Source organism: Lepus europaeus, chromosome 1 (assembly GCF_033115175.1).
Source record: "Lepus europaeus isolate LE1 chromosome 1, mLepTim1.pri, whole genome shotgun sequence".
NCBI lineage: Eukaryota > Metazoa > Chordata > Mammalia > Lagomorpha > Leporidae > Lepus > Lepus europaeus.
The window spans coordinates 182,510,922-182,535,730 of NC_084827.1; the positions used below are offsets into that span (position 1 = coordinate 182,510,922).

The 24,809-nt window shown below is 62.7% G+C and overlaps 1 protein-coding gene across 1 annotated transcript in view; it reads right to left on the minus strand.

Moving 5' to 3' along the window:
- The window catches only part of HDAC4 (histone deacetylase 4), a 326,302-nt gene extending 309,525 nt beyond the window's left edge, over positions 1-16,777 (minus strand). The window contains exon 1 of the mRNA XM_062193964.1: positions 16,761-16,777. The gene's annotated coding sequence lies outside the window, so the exon portion shown is untranslated. The remainder of the gene's footprint in view (positions 1-16,760) is intronic.
- Between the last annotated feature and the right edge of the window lie 8,032 nt (positions 16,778-24,809).

Consider the following 24,809-nt stretch of genomic DNA (forward strand, 5'->3'; position numbering starts at 1 on the left):
AGCAGCGCCATGCTCTGGGAGGGCTGCCTCCTCCACAGCCCAGGGCAGCAGCTGCTTCCGGGGAGAACGGTGCCCATGGCGCAGGACGGGAGACAGGTGCACAGCCGCGTGAGCACAGACTACACGCGAGAAATGGCGGTGACGATGCGTTTGATGTTCTGTGTCTCCAGCCACAATCCAATTTCTGAAAAACCTTCAGAAGCTACACACACAATCTAATAAACTGCCCAAATTGCTTGGTTACACGGATTGTTTCCCTCCGTCCCCAGCTTCGCAGAGGCGTGCTGTGTTGTCATTCCCCACTGAGCCTTCAAATCCCGCCAGGAACAAGGAAACGCGCTGATCAGACGTCCCAGCCCAGCACCGCCGTGGCCGCCGTACTCCAAGGCCGCGGGCAGCGGCGCCTCCGAGATTCAAAGGAGCAAGGCCACGTGCATGTCCCGACTAAGCGGCAGAGTCCCACACACAACACACACGCGCAGAGCATCACGGCACACGTGGCACACGCTGCGGTCGCCCGGAAGCCACGCGGTCTGAGCGGAGAGCCAGGCCTGGCTGCCTTTCCTGTCACCCAGGGCAGACAGCTCTTCCCCTCAGACAGCCCAGAACACCTGCCCTGCCTCTCATGCAGCCTACAGCACAAACACGTCAGATACCTGCACGCAAAACACGCTCGAGCCAAGAAAACCCGAGTTCTGGGGAATCGAAGCCCAGTTTTCAAATCTGAGACAGAGAGAGGAGAGGGAAAAGGCAGGAAAACATACCCAAGCGCCGCCTCCACCTTCTCAGCTCCACACTGGTAAATGAGACCCACAACTTGCCCCCAGCTCGTCCCCCAACTGCGGTGTAAGTTCCACGCGTGCACAGTGCAACAAACCCACCCTGGTCAAACACTGCACAGCTCACTGGCGACACCAACGTCCTGCGCCTCTCCCTCGGCACTGCCGACACCCTGAGACATCACCCAGCAGCAACTCTGGCCCCCACCCATGACACCAGCACCATGCCCTGGACTGTGACAGCCAAACCCATCTCTACACACACACCACATGTCCCCTGGGGGAGGAGGAGGCCAATCACCCAACACACCCCCTCCCCAGCAAAGAGACTCAAGCCTGTGTGACGGAAGCCCCCATCCCCAACTCCAGGCGACACACACGCACACACTCCACCAGCTAACGTAACACGCAGCTCCCCGGTCGCCCAGGCCCCAGCCATCAGAGATACAAATCACACAACAGCCCTATGGGGCGACAGGCTGCGGCTGCACCAGGGCGCCTGGCCCCCGCGTGCCTGCCGGCCATCAGCTCTCCCAGAATCCCACCACAGCAGCTGGCCGCCGAGCGAGGCAGGCTGTGCAGCCATGGCACGGCGTCAGACTCGGCACCCTATTTGTTAAGCTGGCACTGTGAAAGCCCGGAACACCGGTCAGTAAAAACGAGCCGACGAGCTGCCAGATCCCCGTCGCCTGCAGTCTGAGCCTCAGCCTGCCGTTCACTGCCACGCAGCCAGCAGCAACGCTTCCGCCGTGTGCACAGGAAACCATCAGCAATTCTCCCAATTACAGCAACCACTTGTTTGTATTGCTGCTCTGCTCTCCTAATTTAGTTCCCTTAATATTAATGATACTGGAAATGCTTTAATAAAAAACACGCTCCGGCAACACAAGAGACCTAATTTCCATCACACACGTTCTGATCAGGTAACTGTGACCGGCCGTGCCGCAGGACTGGCTGAACCCTGGAGCCACAGCAGATTCCCCTCTGCGTGGGTCTTCCTGACTCCTCCCCAGAGCCCCCAGGACAGGGAGAAGTGGCCAAGGGAAGCCAGCCCATGCCGGGTAGGAGTTGTCTCTCACAGCTCACGCTGTATCTACGGCACCTGATGAAACCTCTCATCCACGCCACAGGTTCAACATCCATGGCTTTCTGTGACGCTACAGCCCCAACACCCACGAAGGCACACGCACACCTGTGGCCATTCCCACACCAGCTCTGCCCAGCCCAGGGGCAGTGGTGTCCACCCTCACCGCAGGCCAGCACTGTCCTGGCCTGCAGGGACGCCTGGCACGGCTGCGAGCCCCAGCCTTCCCCAACAGGGTGCAGGCACCGAGCAGACCCTTGTCACTCATCACAGCCTTCAACTTGAAACTTGGATAATTCGTGAGTAAACCTGGATGTGAGTCAGGACCCCACAGGGAGGTCAAAAATGCCACCTATGGGGGGCCCGCGCCAGGCCTGGGAACTTGATGCTGCCTGTGGGGAGCCCGTGTGAGGCTTGGAGAACAGGTTGGATGGAGCTGCGGTGGGCAGGGGCCGTTTCTTCGCTGCTTAGCCAGAACAGGCGCCTGCCATCTGCCCTCTGAGCACAGGGCAGGTGCCCGGGGCCCGGTGAAGTGACACAATGAAGTAGTTTTTCCAAATTGATAAGCTGATGACTGCCCATCAATGTCAGATGTCCCTCCCCATTCTAGTAAGAGTGAGCCCCACAAGACACCAACGTGGTGGCTCGAACGCCAGCACACGGCCCCACGCCCTGAGCCAGCTTAGTGCCAGCCCCCGATGCCAGGCACTGGAGCAACCACAGACCTGGGCCTGACGCAGAGGTGAGAACACAGCCAGCGCGAAGGAGTCCACACTCCTGCATCCAGCGAGATGCAGCAGTGGGCAGTGGCCTGGACAGAGGCCTGGGCAGGGGGAGAGAAGCAAGCTCGGGCCACTGTCAGCCCAGCAGAGGCCCCGGGCTCTGCAGACAGCCACCGGGCCCTCAGGAGTAAGAGGGGCAGGTCACCCCCACCTCTAGCAGGGCGTCATGGGGTACACAGACACAGGCACCCTCACACCCCCGACACGCACAGGCACAAACGCCGTGAGCCCACGCACTCAGCGCTGGCTTCTGCTTCCTCTGCACCAGGCATTTGTCTGGCACACAGATCCAAGCTCCTCAGAGCGTGTCCAAAATGGCATCTGAGCCCCTCTCAGGGCGGGGGTGGGGGCATTTCGCAACCAAGACGACTGCTCTGTGTCCACAGAAGGGCCCCAGGCCATAAGACCAGCCTGGGGCGTCTCCGCGGATGACGGCTCCAGCGCCGGCCACTGCTCGCCCTCTCTGACCAATCTGTATTACAGTGCCTGGGGAGACAGCACTCTCACAGCACTACAGCCTCACCAGAACTCTGAACACAGAGGCCCAGGAGCCAGGGACACAGAGGGGCCCTGAGCAGCTGCCGGCTCTGCTCCGTCCCCCAGGCCCAGACACTGCTGCACGGGGCCACTGGGCCAGCACCAGGGCTGCCCGAGGGAGCCCCAGCCCGGCTGCCTGTCCCCCACAGGACTCCCAGCTGCCCTGGGGGCAGACCCCGCCCCAGTAACTCAAAATCCGTTGCCCTCAGCTTCCCAGGTGTGTGTCCCAAACCTTGTTCACGACACAGCCCTTTCGCTGACTGAGACGCTGGGGCCTGGGGCAGGCAGCGTGGCGGGCACTCGAAGCAGCAGGAAGCACTGGCCAGGCACGGCCGGGTGCTCTGGGCCACACCCAGCCACTCCCCAGGGCTGTGGGACTCGTGGCTCCGTGGGGGGACGCTCTGCCCTAACCCAGCTCCCCCTGAGAGAGTTGACCTGGAAGGCACGGATCCAGGGACGCAGAGCCCTCCTGGGCCCTCCGGAATCTCAACCTCACGCCCGCCAGCCACCCAAGCTCAGCGCAGCACTGTGCTGGAAACAGGGCGACCTGCCCTGCCTCTATGGATCCCAGCCCTGGGCGCTTCACAGTGGGGCACAGAGCCAGACGGTGGCCTCCCCACCACTCGCTACAATGCGCATGGAGGGCAGAGCAAAGGGAGAAATGCCACCCGGTCGGTGCCAAGGAACCCGAGGGTGGTGGTTACACTTTCCGTCACTAAAGAACCAAGAGGGGCCAGCGCTGTGGCACAATGGGTACAGCTGCCCCTGTGATGCCGGCATCCCACGCGGTGCTGGTTCCAGTCCCGGCTGCTGCACTATGGATCCAGCTCCCTGCTGTGGCCTGGGAAAGCAGCAGGAGACGGCCCGAGTGCTTGGGCCCCCGCACCCTCATAAGAGACCAGGAAGAAGCTCCTGGCTTCGGATCAGCCAAGGGAGCACCCTGCGAGCACTCTGGGGAAGACCAGGGGGGACACGAAGCAGCAGGGTCTGGAAGGCTCCGCGCGGTGTCTGACAGACAGGCTGCAGGCTGCCCGGTGATTCCAGACGGGCCACCACGTCAGTGTCCAGACCCTACCGCACCATCCTGGAAGCTGAGATCGTGAACACCCACGGGACCCCCTGCGCGGCAGCCGTGGGAGTGACGGCCTGTTTCCTAAGAAAAGTGGTCACACCCAGGACGGCGAGCAACCAACCCCAGGGCCTACACCAAGGAAGGCCCCAGCCTCCTGAGCAAACCCCATGCAGCGCCTCCCCCGGGCAAGGGGCCATCCTGAGCCCCCTGGCTCCGGACCTGCAGGAAGGACTTCCTGTAACCGCCCTCAGATGGGCCGCCACGGAGCCCGAGGGGAGCAGCCACTGGCCACGCGCAGGAGTCAGAGCTCCACGCTGCACACGCGCTCTGCAGGCCGCACACAAGCGCCTAAGCGCTGCGTGTGCACGAGTGTGTGTGGAGGGTGGGGCACTCGCCTGGGCGCGGGGACTATAACACGGCCCAATGAGGCCACCCGGACACGACTGCGGCACCCACAAGCACCAGAGACGGCGCGGGGCCAGAACACCTCCGCTGTGCTCCGCCCAGGCCGCAGGGCCACCTCCAGCCTCAGCGCTGCCACGCAGGATGCTAGGTCCTCCCACTGTACGACTGCTGTGCCCAGCGAGGACCACGGGGCCGAGAGCACAAGGTCCCGCTCCCCAGGGAGGAATGGTCTCTGCCCCCCACACCTAGTGACAAACGGATCGCCTGCTGCCTCTCTGGGGCACACACCTGGCTGTCAGGGCCAAGGCAGCTCACAAAGCTCGGCCCCGGCAGGGACGCTGCAGAGGCAAACACCGGGTCCACAGCTGAAGGTCCAGGCTCGACCTGCACCCCCAGGTGGACTCTGCCCTTCCCACCTGGGCAGAACGTTCTCCCTGGGCTAAGGAAGGAGACTGCCGACTCCCACCCAGGACCCCCACCCCCGAGGGACTCACGCTTCCTAGGCAGGCAGCTGGGAGCGAGCACGCCCAGTGCAGGCGCGGGCAGACAGACTGGGAAGTCACCACCGGGCCTGGCCAAAGCCAGCGCCCACCAGGGGAACACGCAGGGTGCAGGGTGCAGGGTGCAGGGGGCAGGGACCCCACCTCACAGGCATGCTCCACAGCAGGGTGTGGCCATCGCCTCCTGTTTTGCACGATCCTGACAAACACCCACTAAGAGAGAGGTCCTCACATCCTCTCCACTAACACCGAGGCAAGGGAGACTGGACAGCTGACCACTGCCACGCCCGTCCCATCTGGGATCCCAGGGGCCTCTAGAACATCCCAAAGACAGGGCCACGTCCACACTCGCCCTCAGGACACAGCCCACGCAGCAGAGCCCACGGGCATTCAGCCTGTCCAGGGTACCCTGCTGACTGACGCTGCCCTGCCTCCTGGGTGCACTGGCACCACCCACTGAGCCCCCCGAGCCACGCGGCTCTGCTCCCTCTCCATCCCATCCTACCTGGTCAAAACCATAGCACCCCAGTGACCCCGTGCCACAGGCTCCTCCCATCCCACCAGCGCCACACGAAGGGGTCAAGGCTCCTTGTGGTCATCTGTGTCCAGCCAGCCAGCGGAGGGAGAGGGCCCAGGGATCGCCCTCATGAGCCCCCGCTGCCTCTGTCCACCCTCCCAGCTGGCCACTTCAGCCACGTGTGCCCCCGGCTTCCAGGGGCTGGGGTTGTCCAGGAAGAGGCAGAGGAGTCAGGAGGCCAGGGTGCCACAGCCTCCCCAGGGAAGGCTGGTCCAGGGCTTCCCTGAGCCCCCTGCCCTGTCCTCCAGGGGCTGAGGCCAGGGTGCCCAGCCTCCCCAGGGAAGGCTGGTCCAGGGCCTCCCTGAGCCCCTGCCCTGTCCTCCAGGGGCTGAGCTGTGGCAATGGCAGCACACACAGGGAACCCTAACAGCGCTGGCTGCCCTGCCAAGCTCCGCTCCCTTGCTCTGTCCCTCCACACCAGAGAAGCTTCCAGAACAGATGAGCCCAGCACCGGGACCAAGCCACACAGTGCATTTCTCCGGCTACCACAACCGGTTCAGAGCAGGGAACAGTTCACATAGAACCACCAGTTGAGACCACGGCGACAAAGACACTCTTCCCAAGACAGGCACAGAAGGAAGCAGCTGACCCTGACGGGCGCTGGGTCAAGCCCTGCCTGAACCCGCCCTCACTCACACTGCAGGAAAGAGCCAATTCCCCATGGGGCACTGGGCTGTCTGATACAGCACCAACAGAGCTGACTCCTGGCTCAATGCTGACAGCCACCTGCACCCCGTGCCCTAACACGTCTTTCCCGTGGCCCTAGGAGAGATGGCACCTGCTCGCTTGCCTCCAGGGCTCTATGCGCCAGAGCCCACCTGGTCCTGCACGCCTGCCACAGGCCCCCTGCGGCTGCAGCCCCCTCCCAGGCCCTCCCTGCCCTCCAGGCCTCAGGGAGCCTCCAGCTCCACTCCTGCAGGCTCCAGGCCACGCAGCCCCCTCAAAGGCGGGGCAGGTAAGGTGCACAGTGTCCTTCCAGCAGGAACAGTGCAGAGGACGGGGCAAGCCAGAGGAGGGGAACCGGGCAGCCCAGGCACAGCCACCCAGACAGCTCCTCTTCCAGGACGTCGGTGAGCCTCACGGATGGCGCAGACCCAGCAGGAACCGCCTGGCAGCCCATGCCACCGGTCACCTGGGGCAGGGGACCCCAGCACCACCAGCCTCAGCAGGGATCAGGCTACAGCCAAAGTAACACCTGGACACAGGCTGGCAGTGCAGCCACCGTCGGGGTGGCCCTGAGGACGCTGATGTGCACAGCACGACCGGCGGGGACGGTGCTGGGGTGAGGCAGGCCGCACGCTTCTCTGGCAATCCCGCAGCCCTGCACGCGAGGACAAGAACCTGCTCCCTCAGGGAGCCAGTCGCCCACCCTGACTCCATCAGGGGCAGAGTCCGGAGCTGGCTCAGGGCCCAGGAAGTCCTGCAGGTGCAATGGCTGGGCTCGACAGCCCCTGCACGTGACACGACACATGTGATTCACTCCTACCTGATCCGTAGCCAGGACGGGGCGGGCAGCAAGCAGGCAAGAGGAAGAGAACGCGCAGGGCCCGGAGCCGCCTCTGGGCCTCCCCTCCCCTCTGCCTTCTCCCTGCAGACAGGGGCCAGGTGACGCCACCCAGGCAACAGGGCATGACGGTGGAGCTGCCATTTCAGCCTGTGTCCTCCACCATCACGTCCGTCCCCACTCCCCCAGAGCCCACGCCAACAGAACCACTCTTGCCCACCACGGGCCAATCTGTACCACGCTGGGCCCCCACTCCCGCAGGACAGTGAGAGAGCCACCTGTCACCCAACCCCCCGGGCCCTGGGAACGCACGCTGCCTCGGAACCACTCCCTCAGGGCTGTCCACCGCTCCTCCACCAGGCAACAACACTGCCTGAGGCTCATCCCACTACAGACACTCAGGGGCAGGAGGGGCTGGCCACGCTGCCTCAAGGCTCAGTGGGAACGCAGGTCAGACTGGGCACGACACCCAGGTGGCGTGACCCCCGGTGTGGGGCACACAACAGAGCCCCATGCCGGAGAACGGGGGGCTGGGCCTCCTCCCGCCTCACAGGGCACAGGCCCACGGGCACCTCCCATCATTCCCCACCACGGGCTGGTCCCACTGTACACTCACGACCGACGAACACAGCCCATCACGTGGCCCAGAGCCCCCGAGCTGGTGCCTGGCTCCCGCAGGGACTGGGGAGATGAGCAGCGCTTGCCCATCAACGCAGTCCTGCTCCGGCCACGCATGGGCACTGCCAGCCCACGGTGGCCCTAACTACTACATCAGCCCATGAGGGAGAGGCCAGCTAGGGTCTTCCAAGATGTCTCCTATGTGGACGCCCCTCAGGAGTTGCAGACCCAGATGCAAAGGACATGCTCTCCGGCGCTGGCCGAAGGAACAAGGCAATGAACCAAGGGGCCTCGGCATGTGGCTCCGGCCCCGCCCTCGGCCCTAGGGAGCTGCCCTGGCCTTCACACTGAACACTCGGCCACAGCGCCAGGGTCCCCGCACACACTCTGGGGAGGGCCTGGCCACACCACAGGTCACGACGGGGGCTCTGGGTGCACCCGAACGGTGCTGCCTGCACGGGGTCAAGCACAGAGACCCCACCCCTCGTGCAGGCAGATGGCACCCACACAGGAAACAGAAAGGACAAGCCCAAGCCCTCTGTGACTGCACACAGGGGACGGGCGCCCAGCCAGCCTGCCTCTGGCCTTGGAGCCCTCAGGGCTGGGCTACCAGCAGCACAAGGGCCTCCCCACCCCCAGCCATGACCCCAGCCTTCCCCGCCCGCCCTCTTGCTTTCCCTGGCCTGAACTTGGCAACCACAGCCACTGCCCCGCCCAGGCCCCCCCCACCTCCCAGGGCCCGGGTTCTAAGGCACCTGCGGCCCCCCTGCTCTGCCTCTGCCAACAGCGAAGTCTCAGAGAGGCACAGCCCGGTCGTCCTGACCAAGCCCAGTCTGGGACACAGAGCACGTGTTCACAGAGCCCATGGGACACGAGCCGGGGCTCAACCGAGTCCCAGCACCCAGGACTCTCAGAACCCGGGCTCGGCTGCAGAACAACGGATGCACCCAAAGCATTTAGGAAGCCAGGCCCCCAAGGGCCCCCCTCATCCCTCGAGACACACCCCACCTCAACCAAAGAGAGGGTGGGGTTGGAGCGCACAAAAACTTCACTCTGTCGGCCTAAAAAAACAGCAGCTCCAGCGCCCAGCAACACTGGGCCCAGATGGCCGCCGTCCCCAAGGGACATCACAGGCCCGCCCGGCCGGAATGACGCCCACCGGAACGCGGGTCCCGGCTCTCAGGTCCCTCCAGCTCGTCAGTCTCAGGTTCGACTCCCCCCAAGAACAGCACGTGACTCGCGCAGGCCCAGCGCTGCCCGACAGCTCCGCGTCCACCCAGAGCGGCCTCCTCAGCGTCCCTACACACGTCCATGTCAAATGACTAACGGCACCACCTCAGACACGAGCCAGGCCAGCGTGGCCGGAGGACGAGCCACGCGCCCGCCCCGGCCCCACTTGTCCCTCGACAGCTGTGGGGGAGCCCCGCTGCCCCACAGAACCCACCTCACCGCTCACGTGGCGGGCGCAGCGGGGCAGACGCCCCAGGACGCGTCACCCCCAGCTCCACTGCCGCCTCTCCACCGGCCACTCACGCACTCTCCCCTCCTGCCAGGTGCTGGGCCCGGCGCAGGGGCTCGTGCCCCTCGCTGCCAGGGAACTGACACCAAATAGTGAACACACAGTGAGCTGGAGGCTCGGCACACCTGGACCCTGCTAGAACGGAGTGACACAGACGCGGGGCTGAGCCCAACCAGGGAGCGGTGTGTGCAAAGGCCCTGGACGAAGGCAGGGAGCAAAGCAAGGCGGGAGCGCCAAGAGCTGAGGCCAGGGAGGCAGGGGCCAGGCCCGAGACCCGAGAGCCCTTAGAACAAGGACAAGGACAAGCGTGATGGCTGGTGGTGGAGACAACTCGGGGAGCAGCCGGGGGCCCGGGCCACAGCAGAGCCATGCAGACTCTGGTGGTGGAGACGACTCGGGGAGCAGCCGGGGGCCCGGGCCACAGCAGAGCCATGCAGACTCTGGTGGTGGAGACGACTCGGGGAGCAGCCGGGGACCCGGGCCACAGCAGAGCCATGCAGACTCTGGTGGTGGAGACAACTCGGGGAGCAGCCGGGGGCCCGGGCCACAGCAGAGCCATGCAGACTCTGGTGGTGGAGACAACTCGGGGAGCAGCCGGGGGCCCGGGCCACAGCAGAGCCATGCAGACTCTGGTGGTGGAGACAACTCGGGGAGCAGCCGGGGGCCCGGGCCACAGCAGAGCCATGCAGACTCTGGTGGTGGAGACAACTCGGGGAGCAGCCGGGGGCCCGGGCCACAGCAGAGCCATGCAGACTCTGGTGGTGGAGACAACTCGGGGAGCAGCCGGGGGCCTGGGCCACCACAGAGCCATGCAGACTCTGGTGGTGGAGACAACTCGGGGAGCAGCCGGGGGCCCGGGCCACAGCAGAGCCATGCAGACTCTGGGGCCAGTGCCCGCCCCCAGGGCTCCCACGTGAGCCAGCAAACGCGCACCTCACACCCTCCTAGGGCTGAGCCTGAGCGTCTCTGTCACCCCCGGGGGCTTGGTTTCTCACTTGAGCAAACAACGGGGTTGAAGAGTAATTTTTTCCAGTGGAAATATCCATTTTCTAATTCTTACTATTAAAAAAGTAATACATGCTTACCGCAAAAACATGCACAGTATCGACATGTAGGAGACACAGAAAGTCCCTCACAATTGCTCCCTGCCACCCCTGATGGCCACGGTCTGGTCATCACGCTCCAGACCTGTGGGCCTCAAAGCAGGGCAGAGCCAGTGGGCTGCTCCGTGTCCCACTTTTCTTTTCTTTTTGTTTTTTTTTTTTAAAGATTTATTTTTTTACTTGAAAGTCAGAGTTACACAGAGAGAGAAGGAGAGGCAGAGAGGGGGAGAGAGAGAGAGAGAGGTCTTCCATCTGCTGGTTCACTCCCCAGATGGCTGCAATGGCCGGAGCTGGGCCAGGCTAAAGCCAGGAACCAGGAGCTTCATCCAGGTCTCCCACATGGGTGCAGGGCCCCAAGCACTTGGGCCATCTTCCACTGCTTTCCCAGGCCACAGCAGAGAGCTGGATCGGAAGTGGAGCAGCCGGGACATGAACCAGCGCCCATATGGGATGCTGGCACTGCGGGCAGCGGCATTACCTGCTACACCACAGCGCCAGTGCCGGCCCTGCCCCACTTTTCTCACTGAACACGTCCGCCTCTCTGGTGGGGACCGCTCCAAGGACAGGAAAACACAGATATCTCCTAACTACCACTTTCACAAAAAATGGAGCCACAGCATCCTGTACATATCGGGCTGTCTCTGCACCCAGTCCGCTCTTTCCTGAGAAGCTGCAAGGGACAGGCGCTGTGACACGGTGGGTGAAGCCACCACACGGGACACCCACATCCCACGGCAGAGTGCCAGTTTGAGTCCCGGCTGCTGCGCTTCCAATCCAGCTCTCTGCCGATGTGCCTGGGAAGCAGATGACGGCTCCAGTCCCGAGTCCCTGTCGCCCAGGCGGAGCTCCTGGCTCCCGGCTTCCACCTGGCCCAGCCCTGGTTGCTGCAGTCATTTGGGGAGTGACCCAGCACGTGGAAGATCTCTCTTTCTGCCTTCAAAACAAATCTTTAAAAGAAGAAAAAGGAGGAGGAAAAAGAAGAGGGGAGAAGGAGGAGGAGGAGAAATTGCAAAATGCAGGACAGCTGGGACAATGGGGAATGACCACTAAGACATCCCCCCACGGCACCAGTTCAAGTCCCGGCTGCTCCACTCCCGAGCCAGCTCCCTGCTAATGCATCTGGGAAAGCAGCAGTGATGGCCCAAGTGCTTGGACGTCCGCACCCACGTGGGAGACCCGGAGGCAGCTCCTGGCTGCTGGCTTCCACCTGGCCCAGCCTGGCCATTGCGGTCATTTGGGGAGTGAACCCCAGATGGAAGACCTCTCTCAACGATACGTCAGACTTTCTGGAAAGCAGCTGTGGGGCACAGGAAGAGGTGCTCACGCCGCGTGGGAGCAGACACTCGTCTTCCCAGAGGACAGAGGTGGTGGTACCAGCCGACGCCAGTATCACAGGTGCTGTTGGTGGCCCTGAGTCTAAGCAAGTCTACCCATTAATAAACGTCGCCAAACCCTGTGAAGTGGGAACCGTCACCACTAGCCCTGCTCCTGTGATGGACACGGACTAACGGCAAAACTACGTCACCGGCCGTCAGGCACGGCGCCTCGCTACGCTCACGCGCTGCACGTGACGCGACACACGCACGTGCTCCTGACTGGTTCTAAAGGCGCCTGGCGCGACGACTCTCGGGCTCCTGTCTCCGTCATCTTCCCTCGCCTTCTCCTACCCAGCTGACACAGCGCTCTTGCCAGTTTTCACTCTTACATGTGAGAGCTGTCACTGTTTGTGCAGAAGGTTTCTAGCCTGGTCAGAATAAGAACAGACTAACTCCGCCGTCTGTCAGTTTCCTGTCCTCGAACACCTTCTCTTCCCAGTAAAATCTGCCCAGGTAAGCAACAGACTGCACAGCAGACGCCAGCTGATCTCCCGACACGGACGGGGAGCACCAGCTGCCTTCCATCTCCCACCTGCTCCTGTCGCCTGGGGGCCTCACCGGAGATCCCAGCGTGGAACTGGCCACGGCCACCACCAGCCACCATGACTGTGAACGTCTTCCGGTTCTACAGCGCCACACGTGGGGCATGAGAGCCAGAAACGCTCCCAAGACCAAATGACAACAGGGCCGGCTGTGACATCACAGGGACAGTCCACACAACCCTGGACCAACCCCAGGACAGGGCCGGCTGTGACAGCCCCAGGGACACACAACCCTGGGCAACCCCAGGACAGGGCCGGCTGACAGCCCCAGGGACAGTCCACACAACCCTGGGCCAACACCAGGACAGGGCCAGCTGTGACTGCACAGGGACAGTCCACACAACCCTGGGCCAACCCCAGGACAGGGCCGGCTGACAGCCCAGGGACAGTCCACACAACCCTGGGCCAACACCAGGACAGGGCCGGCTGTGACAGCCCCAGGGACAGTCCACACAACCCTGGGCCAACACCAGGACAGGGCCAGCTGTGACTGCACAGGGACAGTCCACACAACCCTGGGCCAACCCCAGGACAGGGCCGGCTGACAGCCCAGGGACAGTCCACACAACCCTGGGCCAACCCCCAGGACAGGGCTGGCTGTGACAGCCCAGGGACAATCCACACAACCCTGGGCCAACACCAGATCAAGGCTGGCTGTGACTGCACAGGGACAGTCCACACAACACTGGGCCAACACCAGGACAGGGCCGGCTGACAGCCCAGGGACAGTCTACACAACCCTGGGCAACCCCAGGACAGGGCCGGCTGTGACATCACAGGGACAGTCCACACAACCCTGGGCAACCCCAGGACAGGGCCGGCTGACAGCCCCAGGGACAGTCCACACAACCCTGGGCCAACACCAGGACAGGGCCGGCTGTGACATCACAGGGACAGTCCACACAACCCTGGGCCAACCCCAGGACAGGGCCGGCTGACAGCCCAGGGACAGTCCACACAACCCTGGGCCAACCGCAGGACAGGGCCGGCTGTGACAGCCCAGGGACAGTCCACACAACCCTGGGCCAACCCCAGGACAGGGCCGGCTGTGACAGCCCAGGGACAGTCCACACAACCCTGGGCCAACCCCAGGACAGGGCCGGCTGTGACAGCCCAGGGACAGTCCACACAACCCTGGGCCAACCCCAGGACAGGGCCGGCTGACAGCCCAGGGACAGTCCACATGACGCGGTGTGCACAGCCTTACACTGTACTGAAGGCAGTGTAAGCCTCACGTTCCTAGAGAGGCTGTGCTGTCCTCAACCGCTCCACGAGCTTCAAGCTCAAACCCTTCGCTGGCCCAGGACCACGAAGGGGGACGTCGTACGCGAAGAGCACCAGCATCCCCCGCCACAAGTGCTAGAACAGCACCCCACGAACCAGCGCTGGAGGCACACAGCCTGAGGCCCGGAAGTGTGCTCACGAGGTGTCGGTCCCTGGCTATGTGACAAGCTTGGTAGGATCTCTGGCTCCCAGAAAGCCAGCCTGACTTCCACATGGGCTCACAGAGGGCTGCGAACCCGTCCCGACATACACGGGGGTCCCAGCAAGGGCGATCATGCCAGGAATCAGTAGGTGGGGCAGGGAGGGGACATCGAGGCTGTGAGTGGCTGCAGGTGCCACCGCCCACTACCCACCTCCCCCAACAGGGCCCGCCCTCCTCAGGCACGGGAGCCCACGCCCTTCTCCCAGCACCATCCAACGCCACACTGCCCTGGACAACTCAGCCCTGCACCTTCCTTCTCTTAAGGTCAAGGGCAAGCACACAGAGCCTCCTGCATAGAACAGCAAATCCCAACCGCCAGAGATCAAAACAAAAAAACCCTCCTCCAAACACCCATCTTTCCGAGCCCCACCTCCCCACCCTGACAGATGGGGCAGGGCCTGGCCGGCAGCAGGGCTGGGCCCCAGCCTCAGGCCGGGAGCAGGCTAGGGGTTCTGGCGGCAACCCCAGAGCCGGGCCACAGCAGGAGCAGTTGTGTCTCCCTCGCACCAGGTACTGAAAATGACTCCAGGCAGCCGGGAGCCGCGAGGGCCCAGCCATGAGGGCCCAGCCGTTCTCAACCGGAGTGATGAAATGCTGCCTCTGCTCCGGCAATTAGGACGGCACAAAGTCGCCTCTCCTCTGCTGCCACCCCCAACATCAAAGGATGAGAATTCAAAGCCATTCACGCTGCATTGAAACCTCACAATGGAGCTGGAAAATGCAAGTCGATTACTGGGCATAAATATGCAGCAGTTAAAAGGAAAGAGTTATAACGAAATTAAACTGCAGCCACCCCAGGACGTGGAAACTTCCAGCACTCCAGTGCTCCTGGTAAACATCGAGGTGCGTCCTGGCAGTCGAGATGGGCCCCGGAGCCGCACCTGGCCGGGGCGCCCGCGGCCTCAGGCCGCAGAGAAGGTGTGTGTCTGTGAAGCTGCCGCCCACAGGACACTCGCGGGGCCGGGGCTGGGGGCTGCGGGGGTCACATCTCTGTCCTCGGCCCCGGGGCCGTCCACAGTCACCTTTCCTCTGGCTGCCCCCGGCCGCTGCCCCTGCGGCCAGCGCCCCTGGCAGGAGAGGCAGTGGATCTGCCCTCTGAGCAGAGCCTGCTGCTCTGCCGACTGGATCTGATCTTTCAAGAAAAGCCCAGAACACAGAACACTACAGAAGTCCCAGTGTGTTGGGAGGTGTGTTCCTAAGGCATGAAAATGCTTCTCTCCCACACAAACGAGACTTCTGGGGAAAAGACGCCCCAGATCCCGGGGAATAGGGAACCTGGGAAGGTGGCATCCGTCTTAAAGAATTTAGCACTCCCAGGAGCTACCTGAAAAACAAACAAACAAACATTAAATCTCCCCTATCTTTTGATTTCCCATCTGATGAAACTTCTAACTGGGTGGCATTCTGCATTTCCAATTATAAGAGTAATTGTGTTGCCATAGTGACTGTGAAATCCTGCAATAACTTTTGTTGCTTTCTAACTGCTGTAGCGTATATTTGTGTACGAGCCCCTGAGTTTTCCTAATTCAACCTCCCTCCCCCTCCTCCCCTCTCCCTAACCTCCACCCACCACCTTCCCAGGCTGCACTCTGAGCCCCCCCAACACACACACACACACACACCAGCGCGGATTGGACAGTCCCTAAAATAAGGCACGGTATTATCAGAAGCAATCAAGACTCCAGCCCACCGCGATCCTATTAATTACAAAAGAAAAAGTGAAGCCAGGTCACACTACCAGCCTGCAGGTACCCCCAGGCCCACCGGCGGCCCCAGGCCCGCAGCCGGCCCCTCGCGGCTCCCCGCGAAAGCCTAGAAGGCTCAGCTGGTCTGTGGGCACAGAGCAGCGAGACGCGGGGAGGCAACGTGACGACCCAGGCCCTTCCCTCGCGCGAGCAGCAAGCTGCTCTCCGCAAGCAATTAGCTGGGTCTCTGCAGCCATGCAATTAGGATTTAGTTACGAAAGTCATTAGTTTTAAAATAACTGAAGTTTAATTTCTGCAACGCTGTATTTGAAAACTGTGTCACAGCAGGTCAATTTACAACAGGCAATGAAGAAGCACTCGATCGGCCGCTGCGAGTTATCACAAATCCTCGACTTGCATTAAACGACGACGCGGGGTTCCACCCCCGGCCTCGCCGACCCAGACGCGCGGGCTCCCGCCGCAACCCTGTCACACGATTCACGGCTCACGGCAAACACCAGATGATCCGCCAGGGCCCCCGGCCGCGTTTCCGCGAGGCCGGGACGCGCGGCCGGGCAGCCGCGGGCCCAGCTCGGCCTGCGGGCGCCCCGGGGGCCGCGGCGGGGGGCCCGCGGCTCCGCAAACTCCCAGCCTCGGACAAAGTTACATAAACGGCCCCGCCCGGGCGCCCGCGCCCACCTGTCGGGGCCGCGGGCGCCGGCCCAGGCGGCCCCCCGCGCGCTGGAAGCGTCCAGAAGGCGTGGGGCCGTCCGCGGCGCGGGCCGGCGGGCGGGGACCGCGCGGCGTCCACCTGCCGGGCCGCGGCCTGGGCGGGCCGAGGGGCGGGGGCGGCGGGGCGGCGGACAATGGCGCGGCGGCCGGGCCGGGAGCGCTTACCGCGGCGGCGGCGGCGGCGGCGGCGGGCCGCGCTCAGCCCTGCTCGGGCGCCCCGAGCCGCATCTCCTCAGCCTGCGCCGCCACCCGCCGGCGGGCGGGCTCGGGCTCGGGCGGCGACGGCGCGAGCGGCCGCGGCGCCGCGGGGGCCCAGCGGGGAGGCGGCTCGGGCGGCGGCGGCGGCGGCGGCGGCGGCGCGGGCGGGCGCGCGGGCTCGGGCTCGGGCGGCGGCGGGGACGGTGCTCCGCGGCGGCGGCCCCACAACCTCCCCTCCTCATTCACAAAAAATTGACCCACGTTGAACCATGATGCTTCTCCCCCCTCCAGCGCCAAGCCGGACGATGATAGGCTGCTCGCGACGCCCGTCTGCCGCCACGGCCCCGCCTCCCCGGCCGGCGGCTCGCTAGCCATTGGCCGCGGACGCTGTGCGTCACCTCCCCTCCCGGGCCCCGCCCCCCCGCCTGGTTTCTAATGAAGAGCTCGTCAATTACGGCTCGGCCCCGCCCCCGCCCGCCCGCCCCGGGCGCCCGGCCGGCCTTCCATTGGCCTGCGGGAGCCTGCGGACGGCCCCGTGTGCTCCCGCCCCTCGCCCCGCGGTGGCCCAATCGCCGAGCCGGAGGACCCGGGAGCGGCAGAAATGCCCCTCCTTCGCCCGCCTCCGCGGACTCGTGCTAGGTCCCGTTGGCTCCCGGAGCTGCCAATTCCAGGTGGGCGGGCGTGCCAAAGGACGCTTCAGGCGCCAGCCGCTGGACGCTTGGCGGAGAAGACGCAGGGAGCAGGGGTGGGCAGAGGTTGTAAACAGGGGTGCTGGGCCGCGGCCGGTTCTCCTCCGCAGCCCGCAGAGCTGCCGGCGGTCAGCACCGCCTGCCCACGCGCCCGGCTCGTGCTCGGTAGGGTTGCGGTGGGGCGCGGGCTGAGGCGGAGAGCCGGCCAGGCCTGGCCGAGGCCGCCATCTTGGCTACTGGCAGACGGTCACGTGGTGCTGCGTGAGCCGGGAGGTGTAGGGGCGGCGCCGGGAGAGTGCGCAGGCGCGCGGCGGGCCACGCCCTGCCCCGCGGCGGGAACGCGGGCCCCAGGGAGGCGGCGTGCGGCGGCCGGGCCGACCGGGCGGGAGGTTGCGGGGACGGCGGGCGCCGCTGCGCGCGCTCGTGCTGGAAACCCGCGGCGTTCCGAGGCCGCCGGCTTTGGCGTGACTCGTGCGGAGTGGCCGCGCTCGGCCCCGCGTGCGCCTGGCTGCCGTCGGCGTCCGTTGCCGCCCGCGCCTCCCGGAGGGGCAGCGCCGTTGCACAAACTGACGGAAACGCGGTTTGCGAAACGGCAGGTCCCGAGCAGGAAGGCGGTCGTGGCCGAGAGGCTTCCCGAGGGACGGCCGCACGTGGGCCCGGCGACAGGCGCGGTGCTGAGGCGGGGGGCCGGGGGCCGCGTCCGGCGGCCCTCACTCCGGGCTGTGGCGACGCGGAATCCGCGGGACGCGCTCTGGAGGGCCTGCTCCCGATTTCGGAGAGGCCCCGCGTGGGAGGAGCACTTCCTGCAGCCGGTACCGGGGAGCCGGGCTCCGTGCGCGTGGACCGGGGCCCTGTGCCGGCGGCGAAGGTGGAGTGACCGCCCCGACGCCAGGCACTGCCGCGAGACTCCCCGGACGGCGTTGTTACCGAGCCTGAACCCCAGAACCTGACTCCGTAGATGACGACAACCCCAGAGTCTCACCTGGGGCGGCCCGGCAGGGTGGCCCGCTTGAAAACACGCGTGACTCAGATGCGCGGGCAGGGGCGCGCTCTGCGCCTTAGGAACCGTGAGGAAGACGCCGGGGCCCAGCAGCCAGAGAACGTGTTAAGTACCCGAATGCAACATCCCCCGTCGGACCTGGGAGCCGACAAACTTGCTCAACCATGAGACAGACGAAGAAGAAACTCGGGTTCCTAAAACACAGCATCATTTGCACCCCATAGCGAAAACAACGTGATCCTCCCCCAGATCGCTGGGGAGTAACAACGTGGCCGGCCCCGGGCACACGTGTGAACCTCGGCCGACGCCCAGCCAGGGTGTGCCCGGCGGCTCTGGAAGCTGGCAGTGGGCAGTGTTCCCGGCGGGGCAGGCCCCGTGCACCGTACGCATCAGCACGACGGTCATAAGGGCCTCCTACCCGGAGTGCAGTGTGTGGGGACCTGCTAGTCGTGGACACAGAATGACGTCGAATTGCTGACTCCTCAAATGGCGTAACAATAGAGGTGTTAAGGAAAACCTGCACGGTGCCGAGGGGAGACGCTGATCTCGGGGCGACGTGACAGTGAAGTTTGGGGTGCAGTCAGGAGAGGGGTACACCCTGACCGGAGCCCAGGCGATGTTAGCAACGAGAAAGAGCGAGCTGCTAGGGGAACGTTCAGGGTACCGTGCAGTGCACGCCTCAGGCTCCGTGAACAGGGCAGCCAGGTTAGCAGGGCTCAAGATTCAATGAATTTATAGCAGGCTGATTTTTAAGTTAATTTTGTGTGGAATGATGCTATAAGTACCCCAGTGACCCTTGGCAGAGCTTAGGGGGTGGAGGTGAGCAGTTGGCTCTCGGGGGCAGTAGGCTGAGCGGGAAGGCCACGTTGGAATGTTCAGGTGGCGAGGACGCACGTGCCAACTGGGGTGTCCCTGGCAGGAGGAAACACCAAGACCATGCAAGATGCACTTGGAGATTTTACCTCCAGAGAAAGATGTTGGAGTAAAGACCCCAGAGCTGGAAGGGAGGGAGCCGGGGAAGGCAGGGGAGGGAGAGTGCCTGCATCCGGTTTCCTAAAAGTAAGGAGGCGCCCAGAGAGCAGGACAAGGAACAGAAGAAAGGCCCAGCAAACGTGACAGAATGTTCTCTTCCCCAGTAGTGGGAGAAACGCAACACTGTATCTGATGAAAGTCACTGAAGAAATAAACACGTATTAACTGAATGTCAACTGGTAGAACGACACATACATAAAACCTTGAGATGTTTGCCTAGTCTTTCACCTAGTGATTCTAATTCTAGAACCTAATTCCGATACACGGGAGCAGACAGCCTGCCAGTCAAGACGCCCACGTCCCGTATTGAAGTCCAATCTTGGGTCCAATCCTCAGCTGTGGCTCCTAATTCCACTTTTTGGTAATGCCGACCCCAGAGGCAGCAGGAATGGCTCAAGGACCTGGACTCCTGCCGCCCACATGGGACACCGGGGTTGAGTTCCTGGCTCCTGGCTTAGCACCCAGCCTGGCTTGAGGCTGTTGCAGGCATCTGGGAAGCGACCCAGCAGATGGGAGTGTTTCTCTCTCTCTCTCTCTCTCTCTCTCTCTCTCTCTCTCGTCTCATATAAATAAGGATATTGATAAGCATTTAACTAAAAGGGTCACAGAAACAATGATTACTTGGAATCAACTTTTTTTTTTAATTGAGGATTTTGTGTCACGAGAAGAAATTCTCTTTTTACTTTTAAGAGGAAAGGAAGACTCCAACCCCCTACCCCTGCACCTGAGAACGCAGCAGCAGGAGGGCCAAATTCCTGGGCCCCTGCTGCCCAGGTGCAGTCCAGGCTCCCGGCTTCCTCCTGGCCCAGCCCCGGCTGATGTGGTGATTGGCGAGTGAACCAGAGGATGGAAGATCTCTCTCTTCCTGTCTCTCTCTTCTCTTTGTAACCCTGCCTTTCAAATAAATAAAATAATTTTTAGAGAAAAAAGGAAGACTACAGCACGTAGTCACAACATGCTATAATTTTAACAAAACGGCTCCAGCCAGGAGAAAGCAAAGATGCACCTCACCAGGTTGGAGCGTTTGGAAGGTGAGAGGCCGCCGTGTTCTTAGCCCGCGTGCTGAATTCTTCAGTGACCGTGCACTACCTTCGTGGTAATGTTCTAACTAACCCAGTGGGACATCGAGGTAACCAGGGAGCCTGCAGGGTCAGCAGCTGAGAGGGGCAGTCCCGCTGTCGCTGGCTGCGGAGCTGGGCTCAGGGAGTCGCTCCCAGGCCAGCTCAAGGCTCATCTCAAAGCCCTGATTCCCAGTCTCCCAGCCGCCCCTGCCCGCCACGGGCCCCCAAGCCCGCTTCAGACAAGGCCGAGTCCCCGTGTCTTGGCGATGCATCATCACCCAGCTGGCCTGGACCACTGATTACGTGGTTGGCAGATGCAGCCCAGAGCCGTCAGGGGAAGGAGTTGAACGCTGAGGGTGGAGTCTGGGGTGGGGTGGGGGTGAAGGGGGCGGGGCCCCCCGGACAGGGTCCTTCCCAGGAGAACGTGGCTGTTTCCAGGAGGCAGTGAGCTGAAAGCAGAGCCCAGCACCAGGGCTTGGCTGACAGCCATTGTGTGGCCGTGTGGTGCCCGGGGGAGAGGCAGAGCCGTGGACAGAGGGTCCACCCCGGGAAGGAAGGCCCACCCCCAGTGTCACAGGCGGTAGCTCCTGTGCTTCCAGGTCAGCAAGCCCGAGGTCAGGGTCCCCCAGACCCCACCCCACCCTGCGCACCCGAGATGTTCCAGGCAGAGAACCAAGGGGCCATGGACCAAGGTGAGGAGCTGCTGCCATGGGATGAGCCGGGAACTCCAGGGAACCGGAAGTGGTGCATCCATGCTCTCTGGTGGCATGGCCACAGCACCCCTCAGGCTCAGCCATCTCCATACCTCGGATGTCGCCAGACCAGTTCACGAAGTGAGAAGAGCAGCCAGGGAGCTGGCCTGGGGTGAAGGGTGAGTGTGCTACAGAGAGGGGCGTGGAGGGGGTCCTCAGGCCCCCAAGCCAGGCTCTGTTCACACCCGCAGCCTCCCCAGACGTGAGGTGACACAGTGTGCCTCTGGGGGGAGCGCAGGGGAACCCCGCGTGGCCTGGAGTGGCCAAGGAACTCCGGGACAAACTCAGGGAGAGGGCACACAGGCCCAGGAGGCTCCACGCCCGGCCCCACAGACTTCTCATTCGAGGGAGAGTCCCTGCGGGGGCCCAGGCCAAGGACCTCCTTGCTCAGTATCGGAGGGTACCTGAAAACCCAGCCAGAGCTGGAGAGGCCCCGCGGGAGAGACAGGTCTCCTGGTGTGGGGGTGGGGAGCCCAAGGGATGCAGGTGGAGGCTGGGACACGGGTGGGGGCAGGCGGGTTCGGACAACCACCCGCCCACCCAGGCTTGCCCTGAGCCAGGCGCTGTCAGGACCAGCTCTGAGGGCGGTGAGAAGGCAGCAGAGCAGGGCTGCACACAGGACTGGGGGGGGCGGGGGGGGGGTGCTGAGGCCCAGCTGGAGCCACAGCACCGTGGCTCTAGTGGCACCAGGGCCGTTGGTGTTTTCCGCTAGAGCGCAGAAGCCCAGCTGCAAAGAAGCTGGGTGCTTGGGTGGACGGAAGACGGGCGGGGCACTGGGATTCAGCGTAGGTGGGGTACAGCGCCCTCTAGGGCACGAGCCGCTGTGGTGGACTCCAGGTGTCCTGGGGTCCTGGCTGGATGGGACAGGAGGGACAGGAGTGGAAGGACAACATCCATGTATTTCTACCATTCTGGAGGCAGCACTGGCCTCTGGGCCCTCGGCCACCGGAAACCGCAGTCCACGGCTGGGCCCAGCCACCCACAGAGGGCCCACTGCAAACACTGTTCATGCAGGCATTAGGGAGTAAGTCCCATCACGTGAGACTTGACACATTCAAACTCGGGGTAGGACCTCTCCCTCTCTGGGATTAGAACCCAGACCATCTGCATAATCAGGGGAGCCCAACCCTCAGGAGTAACATGGAGCACCTCAGGTATGGGATACCCTTGGGACTTCCAGCAGGAGCACAGAGGCTCTGCGGGATTCGCAGGGGGAGCCTCACGCAAAGTGAGCTCATCACCTACCTGATAAAGCCCGGAGGTTCCACACAGAAGCAGAAGGTGTGGGTGCAGCAGCGGGGACGTTACCTGGCTGCCTGCAGCCTGTGTCCGAGCGCCTGAGCTCAGGTGTGGGCTGGGCACACCTGGGCGGCAGATGCTGAGGGCTCGGTGCGTGGGTCCCTGCCCCTCAGTGGAACCCCTGGGTTGCGTGCCCAGCTTCTCTTCAGTCTGGCTCAGCCGACAGTGGCAGCCACTGTCATTATTTGAAAAGCCGAGAGAGGGAGAGAATCTTCTAGCCACTGCTTCATTCCCCAAATGGCTGCAATAGCCATATCTAGGCCAGGCTGAAGCCAGGTGCTTGGGCCTCATCCTGGTCTCCCACATGGGTGGCAGGGGCCCAAGCACTTGGTTCGTCCTCTGCTGCCTTCCCAGGTGCATTAGCAGGGAGCTGGATCCGAAGTGGCCTGTAGGGACTAGGACCAGTGCTCCGATGCGAGCTGCCAGTGTCGGTGTCACTAGCTGCTGCTTCACCCGCTGCCCAGCAAGCCTGGCCCCAGTCAGGGTCCCTCTAGATTGGCTCAGCGTCCGCGGGTTGGGGACCTCGTGACACCTGACAATCCCTCTGTCACTCAGGGCACCGAAGGAGGGGGCGAGGCCATTCCAGAAGGCACCGCTCTGGCACAGGATCGCTTTGAGCTGAAAGCGCTTGGAAAGCGTCCAGTCCCCTCTCCCTCCTGAGAAGGAGACGAGGTCCCCCCCACGCCCTGGCCAGCAGAGGAAGCTGGGAAGGCACGGTCGAGAGAATTCTGTACAAACACACCTGGGAAGACAACGCTGGTCGCTGTGTAGCCGACTCACCTGACTGATGTTCCTAAAATTTACGAGCTCTACCTAGGGTAGGAGCAGGTAGGTTTGCCTGTTGTCTGCATCTCCGTTTACTTCCCAGGGCTCCTGTGCTGAGTTTGTGGGCCCAGCTGAAAACCCAAGGAGGTGAAGTGTGACCCTCCCCTGACCCCGAAGTCACCCAGCCGCGGGTGTGATGCCCCACCGCAGCCACGCGTCCCGCAGCCTCCAGCCCCAGCAGGGCTCTCAGGGACACCTTCGTGTTCTTCCTACACCGAGGCTCAGAGGGATGTGCTATGGGGATCGGTGACCACAGGGAAGGCCCCGGCCGAGCCCCTGAAGCTGCCTCCCTGGCCCCTGACCCCCAGCCTGGCCGGGGTGGGAAACCAGCTGCAAGAAGATCTGGGGAGAGAAATTCCGCACGTATCTAAGCTGGTGTGAGCTCCAGTGCAGCGCAGTGTCCGACGAGAAGGCAGGACGTCGGGGAGGGAGCAGAGGCGCGGGGGACGTGGAAAGCAAAGCGTTTTAAGTTCTCAGCACTGCAGGGAGACTGAACTTTACATTTTGGGAAGCAAACGTGCTGTTAACGTTTTTAAAGACACTGGAATACTTCCAGCATGTTGCACCCGGATTAGCTGAGAGGGGGGCAGAGAAGGGAAGAGAGCACGAGGGGAACAAAACAACGATCAACCCAATAGAAAACAGGGAAGAAGAAGAAGAGAAGATGGGGTGCACAAACAGAAAACCCAAAATCAAACTTGGAGATCAGTGCAGCCAGGCCAGCGTTCACAGTGGATGTGAAGGACTAACTTGGAGATCAGTGCAGCCAGGCCAGCGTTCACAGTGGATGTGAAGGACTAACTTGGAGATCAGTGCAGCCAGGCCAGCGTTCACAGTGGATGTGAAGGACTAACTTGGAGATCAGTGCAGCCAGGCCAGCGTTCACAGTGGATGTGAAGGACTAAGTTTGCCAGTCGGAGCCAGCCTGGGAGATGGGGTTTAAAAATAAAAGCCACCCCCTTCTGTTTACGAGTGATTGCGCTAAACAGGAAAGTGCAGAGAAGCTGATAGTCAGAGGGGCGAGAAATGGTGTTCTGAGCCAGCACCACTCAAAAGAGGCCTTTGGTTACTGTCCTGTCAGTCAGAATTGACGCTCAGAGATGCAGGTGGCCACAGTGGGTGGTGGAAGGGGTGATTCACTCCAGAGATGCGCAGCGTGAACTTGGTGCCTCTGGCAGTGTAGCCTCAGAATAACCCAAAGCAATTTTTTTAAACCCCGAGGAGAAATGTACAGACCCAGAATACCAGAGAGCCCTTCTGTCTCAACAACCGATGCACAGGATTTGAATACTGAAATTAACAAGCTTAGACTAATGTTCACATACAAAAAAAAAAAAAAAAGTTATGCTCCTGAAGTGGGAAGGACATTCTTAAATATGGCCGTAGCCACAAAGCCAACTGCAACCAGTTACGAAGAATCAGTGCCCTACAGAACACCCTCTTTTACCAAAATGTGATAAGGTCAGAAATCGCTTGCAAAAAGATGGCCCTGAGCCAATGTCCAGGCAAGCCAGGGGGACAAGCCGGGAGGACATGACAGGAAGACATGACAGGGGGATATGATGGGGACACGACAGGGCTTAGCGCTGGTCATCAGATGCCAGTGCACAAATCCCCCAGTTCCACTTAGCAGTCAGAGACACTCATGAGCT